Genomic DNA, 13,999 nt, shown 5'->3' with positions numbered 1-13,999 from the left:
GACAGGGACCACTGTTTTCCTCTCTGATGTCCCCAAATTATTTCTCCTTAAATGCTTCCCCATACTACCTAAGGGTTGTGAGACCTCTGAGATCACTTTGGGTAAAGTTTGGCCATGACAAAATGACTGAGAAAAACAAAACTGCTTGAAACTCAGGCTGTTTAGTATACTTTAAAATACTCAGAATGGTTGGGTTAGGGATGTACTCAGTAGTAGAACGCTTGCCTAATATGCATGAGGCCCTTGGTTGGATCCCCAGCATTGCAAAAAAAAGTCCTAAAATACTCAGAATGGCATAAGCAAGAATCATCATAGCCTAGCAACATCAAACATGTATGCACAAAGATGAGTGGGACATGAGCGACCTTCTGGTGGACGTATACACCTCCATCTATGAAATGGTCTTGTAGAAAAGCCAGGCTGGCTGGGCATGTTGTGTGGTGGTGCATGCCTCTAATCCTAGGAACCAGGGAGCCTGAGGCAGGAGGATTGCAAGTTTGAGGCCAGTTTGGGCAACTTAATGCGAACCTTATCAACTTAGTTAGACCCTATCTCAAAATAAAAAGGGGTAGGGATATAACTCAGTGGTAATGTACTCATCCCATTTCTTTATTCAATTTAGTACTGGTTCAATCCCCAGTACCAAAAGAAAAATCAAGTCAGACTGGAGTCAGACAAGCTTGGACCCAACCATGAATTTATAGGAAACACAGGGGGCAGAGGAGCATGTTAAATAATCTCACAGGTATGCAATGAACAAAATTATGAACAGACCGGACAAATGATGCAGTTCGTTTTATAACAAGTGCAAGTGGAGAAAAAAGGAAGGGGAAACTGTGGACTGAAAACGATTTAAGAGATATATCCCCCAATGTAGTGGGTTGACCGATTGCATTTATGAAAAAATATTAAATGATCTGGGAAATATGGATATTGCCTGGATAATTTGGTGAAATTAAGAATTCCTATCATTTCTTTTTATATATGACAGTGTTATTATAAAAAGAAATAGGAGGCTGGGATTGTGACTCAGTGGTAGAGCGCTTGCCTAGCACGGGCTGGACCCGGGTTTGATCCTCAGCACCACATAAAAATAAAGGCATTGTGTTGTATCCATCTACACCTAAAAAATAAATATTAAAAATAATTAAAAAATAAAAAGAAATAGGCCTTATCTTTTAGAGACACACACTGATGTATCTACAGATAGATTGATATGGTGTCTGAAAACTAGTTGGGGAGGGGAATAGAGTGATAAGATTGACCCTGAGTCAGCTGGTAACTGTTGAAGCTGGGTGATGAGCTTTCTACTGCATTTTGCTTTTGTAGAAATTTGAATTTTCCATAATAAAATGTTCAAACTGTTCTAAACTGAATAAAGAAATGGGTTCTTTAAGAAGTCTCTGGTCAAAGACAGGCTTAGAAATTCATGGAAGGCTGATAAAATGGTTAATGTAATCCCAAACAACTCATTGCAAAGTGACCTTTATACCATAGTTGGCTTCAATATGTAGGGAATTAGAGTTAGAAAAGCAGGTCAAGTGGAAAGAAAAGTCTCTGGGTTGGAAAAAGACATTTAGGGACTTCGCTCAGGCCTGGGCAGCTGGGTAGACTCCGCCTGTGCATTTGCCAGGGGCGGCACCAGGTGCCCCTTTCTCGTCTTGGATGGAGCTGAACAGAACCTTGAAAAGTCACATGTCACAGAAGGCTGTTCTCTGTCATGCAGAGGGGGTCCAGAACTGAGGCTTTTTCTATACCTAGTAACTTGGTCATAGAGACAATTAGAGGTCACTGCTGTTCTGTTAATAAAAAGAGCAGAAGAAAACATCATGGGGTGAGCCACCCAGGACAGCCAGAGCTTCCAACACTCAAAACACAGACTGTGAGAACAGGAGGCTATCTGCTTCAAGGAAGATATGGAAAGGGCTAAACACCAGGAGACCTGAATTCTAGTCCCCCCGACCCACCACCTCAGGTGGAGACCTGTCTGGCTACAGTAAGTATCAGCAGTTCTCAACCTTGGTTATATTAGGATCATCTGACAGCTTTTTACAGATTTCCAAATCCAGACTGAAACTCAGTCTAATTACATTAGAATCTCAGGGAGCAGAGAATCAGACATCAGTAGTTCTTTGAGAAGGAAATAAAACGATCTGGCATTAGGTGGATTTGAGTAAATCTGCAGACAATAGATACATATTGTGATCAGAGATAAGGTACTTTCTTTCTATACCTACTTTTTATAATTATTATTAAATTGTGTCCTGGTTAGTTTGTCAAAATAAATAAAAATGCAACTTTTAATGTTAAGGCCGTGTTGTCTCAAACATTTGTTTGAAGAATTATATTTGTGTGACTTTGTTTCTTTCATGAAGTTAAGTTTATTCACCCCAAATTTGCAAATTTGGGGTGAATAAACTTAATTTACACACTGTGGCCATTAATTTACACACTGTGGCCATTACCAATGTGGCCATAGACTTGATTCTGTACAGACCATTCTGTAGCTCTCCCACTCCATCCCATCACCCATCACCATCACCCAAAAGCCTGACTCCCATGTGTGGTTACAAAGCATCAAGACATGTTTTTGCTTTCTGCCTAAGACCTGTTGTAAAAACGTTGTGACTTTAACAGATCCATTTTTATAAGTAATATGAATGTGAGTTTTTCTCCATTATCCAGCAAAGCTATTTTACTTCACAGGTAAGTCATAGCAGGACTCTGAATTACTCAGCAGAAAATGAAAACTCATGTTAATTCACTTATGATCCAACTAAATTTTTTTCTAGGGATGTCTGAGGAAACATCAGGTACTCTCTAGTGTCTGTCTTTGAAATAGTTACCAAGAAATAATCTATGGAAGAAATTTTTATTTTCAAAAGGAGAACACTTAAACAAATTCTGGCCCATTTTTACAATTTACTTGGTAAATCCATACTGGATAAAAGCACATGCGTGAAAATATGCATGTGAGATAATGTAACAAGTTGTTTCTACAAGTGTTAAGTGTTAAGCTACAAATATGGTGTATATATTCACAAGCCAAACTTAGTAGTGAATCTGAAAATTATAACATATAAAAGACCAGGTATCCATAGATCTGGTGTCAACACACATAAGAAATTTAAAAAGTACCAAGAAGGGGCTGATGAGCACCAGCAAGACCTCACAGGCCTACTGAGGTATTCACCCTAGTCTAGACTCAGAAATTTGTCTTTTTAGCCAGGTGCAGTGGCACACACCTTAATCCCAGAGGCTTGGAAGGCTGAGACAGGAGGATCATGAGTTCAAAGCCAGCCTCAGCAACAGTGAGGCACTAAGCAACTCAGTGAGACCCTGTCTCTAAATAAAATTCAAAATAGGGCTGGGGATGTGGCTCAGTGATTGAGTACCCCTGAGTTCAATCCCTGGTACCCCCACTTCCCTGAAAAAAAGAAAGAAAGAAATTTGTCTTTTTAGTGTCCCAGAGATGATGAGGTCCAGACAGGATGACTAATGATAACCAAATTCATGAGGGCTGCTAGATAAACCTAAAGGCCAACTTATTTTATTTAAAATGAGATTTATAACAATTTTAGAGGCCAGCTACTCTTCTAGCCCTTGCATTCTCTTCTTATAGGTAGATGCACAGGGAAAGCTAAATTATCATCAGTAAGTCCCTTAGTATTAGAATGAGGCACATTAACTAAGTGAGTCAAATGTGTAAGACTTAGAATAAGATGTCTGGAAGCCTCCATCTCTGAAGATGAGATATGTCTGAGACCTGGACCAGAAAGATGGGGCCCTCTATCTTTGACTGTTCTGCAAAGAGCCCACTCTCTCCCATGGCTGAACAACTCCCTGTGATTGAAATCCTCTCCTTTTGCTGCCCAAGAGCTTTGGCTAAGGGCCTTGGTGAAGCAGGGAGTTCAGGACTTCCTGGAGAACCACCCAATCCCAGAGAGGGAGTAACTGCCGCCATGGATCTGGCAAGGTGGGGCAGAGGTATACATTCCAGGAACTGTGGTGAGTGGTGAGGGTTGGCCTCTGCTCCAAAGCCCACCATCAGGTGAAAAGTCCATGATGCCTTCATTCAGAGGGGAGGGGATCCCACAGCTAAATGAGTGCCATCAGACAAAGCTACTGGCAAATCCTGAACTGGCTCCTTCAGGGAAAGTCTTTTGGAACCAAACCTCTCTAAAGGCCCCTTGTCTGTGTCTAGGAGGTAGCTGTAATTACCCCATGGGAATAGTGTTCACAGGCTCGTCAGTCTCCCTCAGTGTCTGCTGGAACCTTCTCTTCACTGCTGTCAGGAGAGGCCTGCTCTTCCACTAGATCTTCTCTCCTCCACCTCTGCTATTTAGGTCCTAGTCCAAGGCTACTTCTTTCATGGTGAGGCCTCCCCAGGGGCCCAGGTTTCAGAGCTTGCTTCTTCTTCTGTCTGCCATTGCTGTATGTGTCATTTATCACATAGCATTACTAATAATGAAAATGACAGAGGGTGGGCTCTCTATCTTAGACTAATGGCTAAAACTTACTGAGCACTTTCTAGGTTCTAGGTGTATGCTAAGTGATTTACATGTATTATTTCATGAAATCCTCAAATCTATCCCATGTTCTCATTGTACAGATGAGGAGACTGAGACTCTTAGAGATGAGAAGCCTGCCTAAGGTTATGAAATTTATGAGAGACAGGGTTTGAGGGCAAGGCCTTTGAGCCTGTGTTCTCAAAGGCCTTTGAGCCAGTATTGACCCAAGTTTTACTGCGTCTGAGTACACACCTGCCTTTTAAAATATCACCATGCCTACTTGGCTACAAGCACCCACAGCCTGTTTTTGTATGTCTAGATGGCTAGGGAACTCTTTGACATACTTACTGATTGTTAAAAAGAGGAAAATGTAAGGGAGAAGAGGTATAGGAGGATATCATTTGTGAGCAAAAAAAAAAAAAAATCTACCTGGCCCTCAATAAAAAAATTTCTGTACTCAATCATTAGTACTTTTTAAACAGAGTCCCCTTTAAAAGGTATAATCACACATTGATGGTGGGACTGCAAATTGGTACAACCACTCTGGAAAGTATAGAGATTGCTCAGAAAACTTGGAATGGAACCACCATTTGACTCAGTTTATACCCAAAAGACTTAAAATTAGCATACTACAGTGACACAGCACATCAATGTTTATAGCAGCTCAAGTCACAACAGCTAAACTATGGAACTAACCTAGGTGCCCTTCAACAGAAGAATGAATAAAGCAAATGTGATATATATACACAATGGACTATTACTCAGCCTTAATGAATCATGAAATTATGACATTTGCCAATAAATGGATGGAACTGGAGACTATCATGCCAAGTGAAATAAGCCAATCCCCAAAAAACAAAGACCAAATGTTTTCTCTGATATATGGATGCTAACACACAATAAGAGGGGGGAGGGAAGATAGAAGTTCATTGGATTAGACAAAGGGGAATGAAGGGAAGGGAGAGGGAATGGAAATAGGAAAGATAGTAGAATGAATCAGAAACAACTTTCCTATGTTCATATATAATACACAACCAGTGTAACTCTACATCGTGTACAACCACAAAAATGGGAAGTTATACTCCATGTATATGTCAAAATATACTCTACTGTCATATATATATATGTATATATATGTATATATATATTCTGTTTATATATATATAGCAGAACAAATAAAAAAGAAAACAATTAAAAGCCCCAATGTCCCTGATTTTCTGATAAATTATTTTCTGCAACTGAATTTCCTCATGCTGAGAGTGGAAACTGAGCAACTGGCCCCAACGCCTGGGCAGGTGCCAGCAAGGGTTGAAAAACTGAAATTATGCCATCCCTCTGGCTAGCACAGCCTGGATAAATCTATACATACATATTTCCTGACTTTTAATCCTATAAATTGTAACATTCCCACAGGATGGTGAAGGCAGATTAACTGCCTTCCCAGTTTGAACCAAACTGTAATTAAATTCATTTTTTCCTTCTTATGTAATTTTTTATTCTGATATGGACAAATCAGTTCATGGGAAGGAACCCTAGTAGGGCCTCTGGCCAGGGATGCCAGGAACACTTTGAGAACAAATTCCTACCTTATTGATTTTAATTCTTCTATAGGACCTAATACAACATTCCCTCATTTGTTTTCAGAATGAACGAAGAGCAGTATAGATAAGACAAACTTTCCAAAGTTCTACCAGACCCACTGGTAGAGCTTCTACCTTTCCACCGCTCTGGGGATTAATGGAGTACTGCCACGACATCAGATCTCCATAGACAAATACAGGGTGTGATTCCTCCAAGAGCTGGATGAATTTGCAAAATTCCACCACCTGAACTCTCAAGAGCAACTTGAAGCATCCTGAAAGTCCTGGTTGGCATTCGATGCATTCACTGTGGCCAAAAAATTGGTCATATTAAGTGCATATCTTTACTACTAAGTTTTAAAGGTCTATTTAAGGTATCTTCTCTGCCTATCATCCATGGAGATGTTTTTCCAAGGACATGGATAGTCCTCCCCATACCCTCCCATAATTTTAATCTGGGCCACAGTGATGGGACAGTGAAAGTTGGGCAGATCAATCTCTGAAGAATTTGGAATTGGGAATAAGGAACAGGCATCCACTGTGGGAGGATCCCTTGAGTATACGTAAACATAGAGGCTGAGGTTGGCCAAAGACAGAAGAAACCAGATGCAGAGGATAAACAAAAAGTCCTGAGAGAAGTAGAGAAAGAGGGCAGGCACTGGAGAGATCACTGCCCCTGTGTGCTATGAGGTTAGTCCAGCATAAGTTAGCTGTGTGGGAGTCAGTTACTTGCAGCCTAAAATGTCCTAACAATGACAGTGACATTGCTCTCCTCCTTGGGCATCACTCACAGTTTCTCTGAGATCACTTGAGTTTAGCTACAGGAACTAAGACATGGGCATCAAGACAGGAACATTTGACTTGAGTATAAAATACTGTTGCTGAAGGATTTTCAGGGGACTGTTTCTCTGGCCTTTGGCTATGTGACAATTCTAACTCTGATAAGGTGGGAGACCCAGGCACCCAAATCAGTGTGTAGGCGTTGTTTTCATCCTAAATCCTACGAACCAACAGCACAAAGATATTTTTGAGACAGCAAGAGAAATTTGGTTCTAGTCTAAATATCCATACACATTAAGGAATTATTCTCAATTTTTTTAGGAGAGATAATGGCATTGTGGTTATATTTATATCAGAAGTCTGATTTTTGTAGAGATACATACTGAAATGTTCACAACACCTGGGATTATCTTTAAAATGCTCTAGCAAAATAAAGCAACAAAACCAAATTCCTAAGAGCAAACAAAAAAGGTAGTGGAGATGAATAAATATTAATCACTGATAAAGCAGAGTGATAAATACATGAGGATTTATTATATTATTCTCTCTACTTTTTGTGTTTGAGATGTTCCATAAAAAGAGATATGTAGATATGGCTTTGGATGGATGGATGGATAAATAGATAGATAGATAGATAGATATAGATAGATAGATAGATAGATAGATAGATAGATAGATAGATAGATAAAAATAGGCAGGAAAATTAAATGGAGGTTTTGGCATACAAGTGGTCTGATGGTAGGTTCCTCCCCTCATGACAACTGCCACTGAAGGAACTGTCCAAGTATGCCTCTGGTTGTGTCATCCACCTGCTAGCTACCCTCCAGGGTTTCTAAGGAGCTGCCAGTCAGTCACACTTCATCTAGGATGAAGATGTGAATGGTCTAGTCTCTCCTCACTTAATTAGACTTCCTATAACACTTACTTGCCAACTAATTCAATCTTACCATACTGAGCAACCATGTGTGGCCTGTGTCACTGCTTGGCTGTCACCTTAGTCGTGGACTGGTGCTTCCCCAGCCTGTCTGCAGGACTTTGGATTCCTCTTGTGTGGCCCTGTCTTAAGCTCTGCTAACTTTATGTGATCACTAAGTCCCTGGGGGAACAAGAGTGCCTTGATAACCCCTATTTTGTGTACACACAGCTAGCAGATGAGGGCCCTGGCTGGAACCCAGGGCCTCTCAGGCCACTGGCATTCTTTTACCTGGGATTTGATCCAAGTTTAGATTTATTTTTCTTCTTCCCTTCATCCTCTTTTCTTTCTCACCAGGGATTGAACCCAGGGGCACTTAACCACTGAGCCACATCCTAGCCCTTTTTTATTTTTTATTTTGAAAAGGGCCTCACTAAATTGCTGAGACTGGCTTTTAACTTTCAATCCTCCTGCCTCAGCCTCCTGAGCCGCTGGGATTAACAGGCATGCACCACTGTGCTTGACTCAGATTTATTTTTAAAAATCCCTGCTAGCCTAGCATAAGCCTCAGGTGTTAGTGTTTAGTGAAGAAAGAGGGAAGGAACCAAGTTAGATATTGGATATAAAAGCAGCTTGGTTATGGCAAATAGCATGATAATTCAGACCAGTAGGTCAGCCGAAGATGGAAATCAAGTAGCCTTCAAAAGGCTTTCATCTGACTGCAAATCTCCATGCATGACTCCGTTACAATGAAACTGGACAGCCATGGCCATGGGGCTGGACCTGCTTCCCTGGCTCAAGTATACCAGCAATCCATCTGCTCTTCTACTTCCCTCTCCTCAAACCAAAGTCTAGCCCACAGTTCTCTCAACTCACTGCAAGGAGCCCCTCCACCTGCTCCCAGGACATGACTCCATCCAGTTGCCCTTTTAAACAACTCTCTTCTGGTCTCTTCCCATCAGCATTAAGTATGTTCAAATCTAGCATCCTCTAAAAAACAAACAAACAAACAAACCTCTCTTGAGCTCATGCTTATGTCTCCAGAGACTTCTTTTGTTCCTGCCCTTCACAGACAGACATCTTGGCAGAACTGTCTAGCTGAACCACCTTCTCCTTCTGTCTCTCTTCTCAACCCACTGCTGTCTGGCTTTTGCCACCTGAGACTGCTCTCCATGCTCTACCCTCTGTATACTCTACAGTTCCTCCCCTCCTTGTGGGCCCCTCTTTCCATTTTGAATATCTCACTACCCTTGGTTTTCAAGAGAAAGCCCCTACTCTTTCCCCTTCTAGCTCTCAGTTTTCTCCCTCTCAGGCTTCATTCTCTTTCTCCACCCATCCTGAAAGTCTGGGGCTCTGTCCTGGGCTCTCTTGTCACTTCACAGACCCTGGGGATAACCCTAGACTTTTCTATGATTTGATTTCCATCTAGATCTGATGCTTTCCAGTTCTCTGCCTCTGTACTGAACTCCAGACCTCAATGTCCATATGATGACCTGCTAGACAACCCCATTTAGAGTTTCCTCAAACATAACTTGTACAAGATAGAACTCATCATCAACCAGGCCCCCAAACAAACAAAACTGCCCAACACGTTAAAACCTTACTACTCTTTATGTTTCCTAAACTACTACCAGGAGGTACCCATTTGCTCAGACTGAAAATCTGGGCATTTCCCTTGACTATCCTTCTCCCTCATATGCCACATGTCACTAAGTCCTTCCAACACTATGTTTCAAGTTCTATCTCAAGTACATCCCTTCTCTCTATCCCCATTGCCAACATCTTGGTCCAGGGTTTCATTATCTCTTCCCTGGATCAGCCTCCTGGCCAAGTCTTGCTTCCTTTTACCATTCTCCACACTAAAGTCAGATAATCTCTCTCACATACATACGCAATTCTGCCCCTTTCCTAACTAAAACCCATCAGTGGCCCTCTAAGTCTCTCAGCTTCAAGTTCAAACTCCACAGCATGGTGTGCATAGGACTTGCATGATCTGCCCCTTGTTTTCTAGTCCAGCCACAGGGAACTTCTGTCTGTTCCTCTATGTGTCTGCTTATCCTGGCCTAGGAGCCTCTTCCCCCTTTGCTGACCTCTCTTACCTAACTCTGACCAATCCTTAAGTTCTCAGTGGGAACACCTCTTCCTCCCAGAAGCCTTCCTCAGCCCCTCCTGCTTGAGTTAGATGTACCTATGCTGTGCATTCACAGCACCCCCCACCCCTTACCAGAACCTATTTATTTCCCTGGGTATCCAAAAGAGTCCAAAAGAGCAAGGCTGGCATTGCCCTGGCCATTTTTCTTTCTCTAGCATCTGGCCCAGGGCTTGCAGATAGTCAGCACTTAGTAAACATTACCCAAATGAATGAATAAAGTTTGTTGACTTCTGCACTGGGAGCTCTCAGCTGTCTGCTCTGCTTTAATGTAGGGCCCTATAAGGTTGATTATGGAGCAGGTGGTGGGGTGAGACACTGGAAGGCAGGAGATGCATTCTGCCCCATACTGAGAGGCAAAAGTGATCCTAAGAGGGCATTACACAAGATCTTGAATGGGAACAGATTCAGAGTTGAGACAGGAAGTACAGGCTTTCTCCTCTATCCTGTATGGAGTGAAAAAGCATCTCTGCCTACGTGTGGAGAACCATACAGGGCTTTTGAAAATGTACTGCTCTGGTTTGGCCCAACTAAGCTGACCCACTTCTCATGCACTTCTTTCTGCTCTTTTGTTGTTATTGTAGAATGTTCTCAGTACTTATGTATCTCATAAGAGCCTTCTGGCAAGTTTACGCTCTTGGTCTGCTCAGAGCTAAGGCCAGAACAGCTTGGATTTGGAATTTGCTTTCAGAGCTCTTAGAAGGCGTTAAGCTCTGGTTATTTCTGAGTAACCCTAAAGGGCCCTCCTTACTTGGGTGGGTTCCAACCCCTTCCCATCCCTCCCCTTACAATCAGGCAGAGGTGGGCTTGATACAGGAAGGAATTCTGGGCAAATTGTTTACTCAGGGTGAGGACTTCACCCCCACCCCACCTGATCCAGCCCTCCCTTTAGGCAAGGTCATTATCAGCAAAAGGCAAGCTGCATTTCTCTCATGGGAATGCTAAAGAGAGAGTTAATAAAAATCTATCTTATTAACAGCCTGACCTACCAGCATTGATCACATTAGAAATGACGCGGCACACACAGTCCCCATTATGTGCACGGGGCAAGGCTCAGCCGAGCTCAAAAAGCCACTTAAACCCATGCAGGAGTGACTCCTTCAAGGGCCTGAAACATCCCCCAAACTAATAACCCCGACAAAGCACCGCCAGGGAAAATTCCTTGCGGATTTGAGATTTTCACTCTTTTAATCTCCTAACTCAATAAAGCAAACACTCCCTGCAACAAATTAAATACTTTTATTAAAGGGTTCCCTCCCCCACTCTCTTTGATGTGGATATTGTAGGACCCTGAGAGTCTTTGTGGGGGGATGTCTCCCACTCTCCATCATTGTCCTCTGTTACTCCAAGGAGGCCCAGAATTGACTAGAATTTTCTAATTCTTGGATTCTGCATACTTCTGAGAACTCTGGCTTCCCGGAGGTGGGTCCCAGAGTCTGCTAGCTCAGGGAAATGCTTCCTATTCTTTTGATAGTGTAATAGGCTCCAAATAGGTCTGACTCAAGCCCCTCTTCTCTCACAGTTTTCCAGGCGGAGGACCCAGACAAGTGGTCCAGACCACAGTGAGCCTTTTAGCCAATGGTCAAACCCTTCTGACTTCACTGGGCGTTTGCTGGTCATACCTTGAAAAGTTAGCTGGAGAGATGATTACAGGAGGATGGGGCAGAAGTAGAAAAAGGGAGTCAGGTCGGGAGGCCCTCAGGTGTTCTCCTCCACTGCCTCCAAGTTGGCCCTCAGCCAGTCCCCTCTGGGATCTGCCTGGAATTGTTTTCAGCCATTTGTATTTCTGGTCACCATTCTCTTTTCAGCATGGGTTTGAGCCAGCTATATTGAGGCCCTTCCAGGGTCTCCTCAGATGCTGTCCTCAGAAAGTTTGCCTTGCAGAAAAACCCACCATCTTGCAGATGGTACCTGCCAGAACACTTTATAGTTTAAGAGGAGCCTCTTAGAACATTCTCATCTACAGTTTATATCAGTTTCAATGCTTGGTCTGTGGTGCTGGGGGCACTATGCATACAAACAGGAAGAATAGAAACAGGCAACAATAGGGTCTCTGAGGGCCCTGAAGCCTTCTCAGCAAGGGCTCATGGGTATGTGATAGTCCCACATAGTGGGTGTGATCCTTTTGGGCAGTTATTCCAGGGGTGGGGGATGTTCTGAGTGCAGAGCTTGCCCAGGGTGGGGAGAAGGCACCCTCTATTTTCTAGACCTCTGAAAGACACTTTTCTCACTCTGCACACACTTTGAGCAGAAGAGACACATGCACAGGGCTTCAGGCTTTGGCCCCAGGCCCTCACAGCCACAATAATCTAGGTTGGGCACTGGTCATTTGAAATATCCTGTCCCCTCTTGTCAACTCTGGATAGATGGAGTTCTAGGGTTGCTGGGCTCAGCAGCTATTCCCATTTATCTCTAATTCTAATATTAAATTGCCTTTAGACCTGTGTCCTCCTCTGAAGTCAAAATAGAATCCCTAGAAGTTGGAGGGGGGCAGGGAAGTGGCTGAGAAAATAAAGAAAACCCAACAAAGTGTCTAAGCACTCAAGCCGGGGAGTCAGACAGGCCTGGGCTAGAATCCAGACTCAGCCACCTGTGTGCTCTGACCCTTGGCAAGCTGCTTGTCCTTCTTCACCCCCCCATCCTATCAATAAAATAGGAAATAGTTTCCATTTCATCAGGGTCACTGTGCAGCTTGAATGAGATGAGACCGTGAATCATTCAGCAGGTAAGAGTTCAATGAATAGGCTCCTGGTACTGCACACAGGGCTGGGCCCAGCTGTGGAGCAGGGATTCATTCCTCCGGAGGCCTGTGGGGACTTGCTAGTCCAGTGTGGCCTTTCTCCAATTGCCCCTGCAGAAGAAGTTGAGCAGGGAATCCCAAGGATGTTGAAATCTGCTGCTTCTCACTGCACAGCAACTGCCCAGGCCACTGAGGAAGGTGGGTGAGGGAGGAGCCTAGGCTACTGTTGGAGAGAGCTGTCAGGCCCTGGATATCACGGTGGCCGCCACACAAAGAGGCCCTGGGTATCACGGTGGCCGCCACACATAGCCAGTCCTGGGCACAGCTGGGAGCTAGTTCATGCATTCTCAACAGGGCACTATGGCCTTCCAGGAGGGAAAAACCGGTTTTTAAGAGAATGAAAAAAAAAATGGTAGCTGACACTAACCATTAGTGATTTGCAGCACCCCAGAGCTCAAATATGACCAACATTATTCCTTAATATTTAATGTCTCTCATTAGAAATAAACTAAAGTTTAATTAATAAAGTTAATTAAAATTATTTTCCCTCCTGGGGGAGGAGGGATATATTCAGACTCTCACACACAACACACACACACACACACACACACACACACACACACACACACGATTGAAAAACATCAGGACAGACTCTTTCAGACCCTCTTCACATTCCTCCCATTGTCCCTCCTGCTGCTCTTATAATTTCCTTCCCTTTTCTTGGGCTTTTTGGAGTATGTGACACTGTTGACCAGGCCAGTTCAATTCAGGGGCCACTCAGTGGCAGGCACCGGAGACATGGGCAGCACTAACCACTCCTTACTCTGACCCTCCCTCGGCTCCTGTGACTCCACCAAGCACTTCCCCTCCAGCCCTCCAGGTCTCCTATTCTCTCTCCTTCCCCTGTATCTAAAGCTCTTTCTGCACCCCTCTTTCCTCATGGCTCCACCTCTGTAGCTCATTCTACTTGTTCAGCCCAAAATGCTATACCACATCTTTTTTTTTATTTTCCCCAGCAGCCCACTAGACCTTTCCATCTGGATTTTCCCTGCTACTCACAGTGATTCCATCATCCCAATAAATTAACTCTTCACAGTACCTGTGAGGTTTTGGGTACCTTGTTGCCCCTACTCCAGTATGGGTCCCATTCCCACAAGAACCTCTAGAGGCTCTGGCCTATAGAAACAATTTATTGCTGGGGGAAAGAAAGGTCAGAATTTTTGCAGCCAGTACCCACCACACCCCCAGCTCCTACTTTACAAAATGAATTTTACAATCATTCTGTGTATAGCACACATTCTCCTTCCTCCAGGAAGCCCCCACCCC

The 13,999-nt window shown here is 43.4% G+C and overlaps 1 protein-coding gene across 6 annotated transcripts in view; it reads right to left on the bottom strand.

The window, feature by feature from the left end:
* Slc4a5 (solute carrier family 4 member 5) overlaps positions 1-13,999 on the bottom strand; it is a 101,477-nt gene that overhangs the window by 56,067 nt on the left and 31,411 nt on the right. The gene's annotated exons all lie outside the window — the stretch shown is intronic.

Source organism: Ictidomys tridecemlineatus, chromosome 12 (assembly GCF_052094955.1).
Source record: "Ictidomys tridecemlineatus isolate mIctTri1 chromosome 12, mIctTri1.hap1, whole genome shotgun sequence".
NCBI classification, from domain to species: Eukaryota; Metazoa; Chordata; class Mammalia; order Rodentia; family Sciuridae; genus Ictidomys; species Ictidomys tridecemlineatus.
This window is presented reverse-complemented; position numbering and strand designations above follow the sequence as displayed.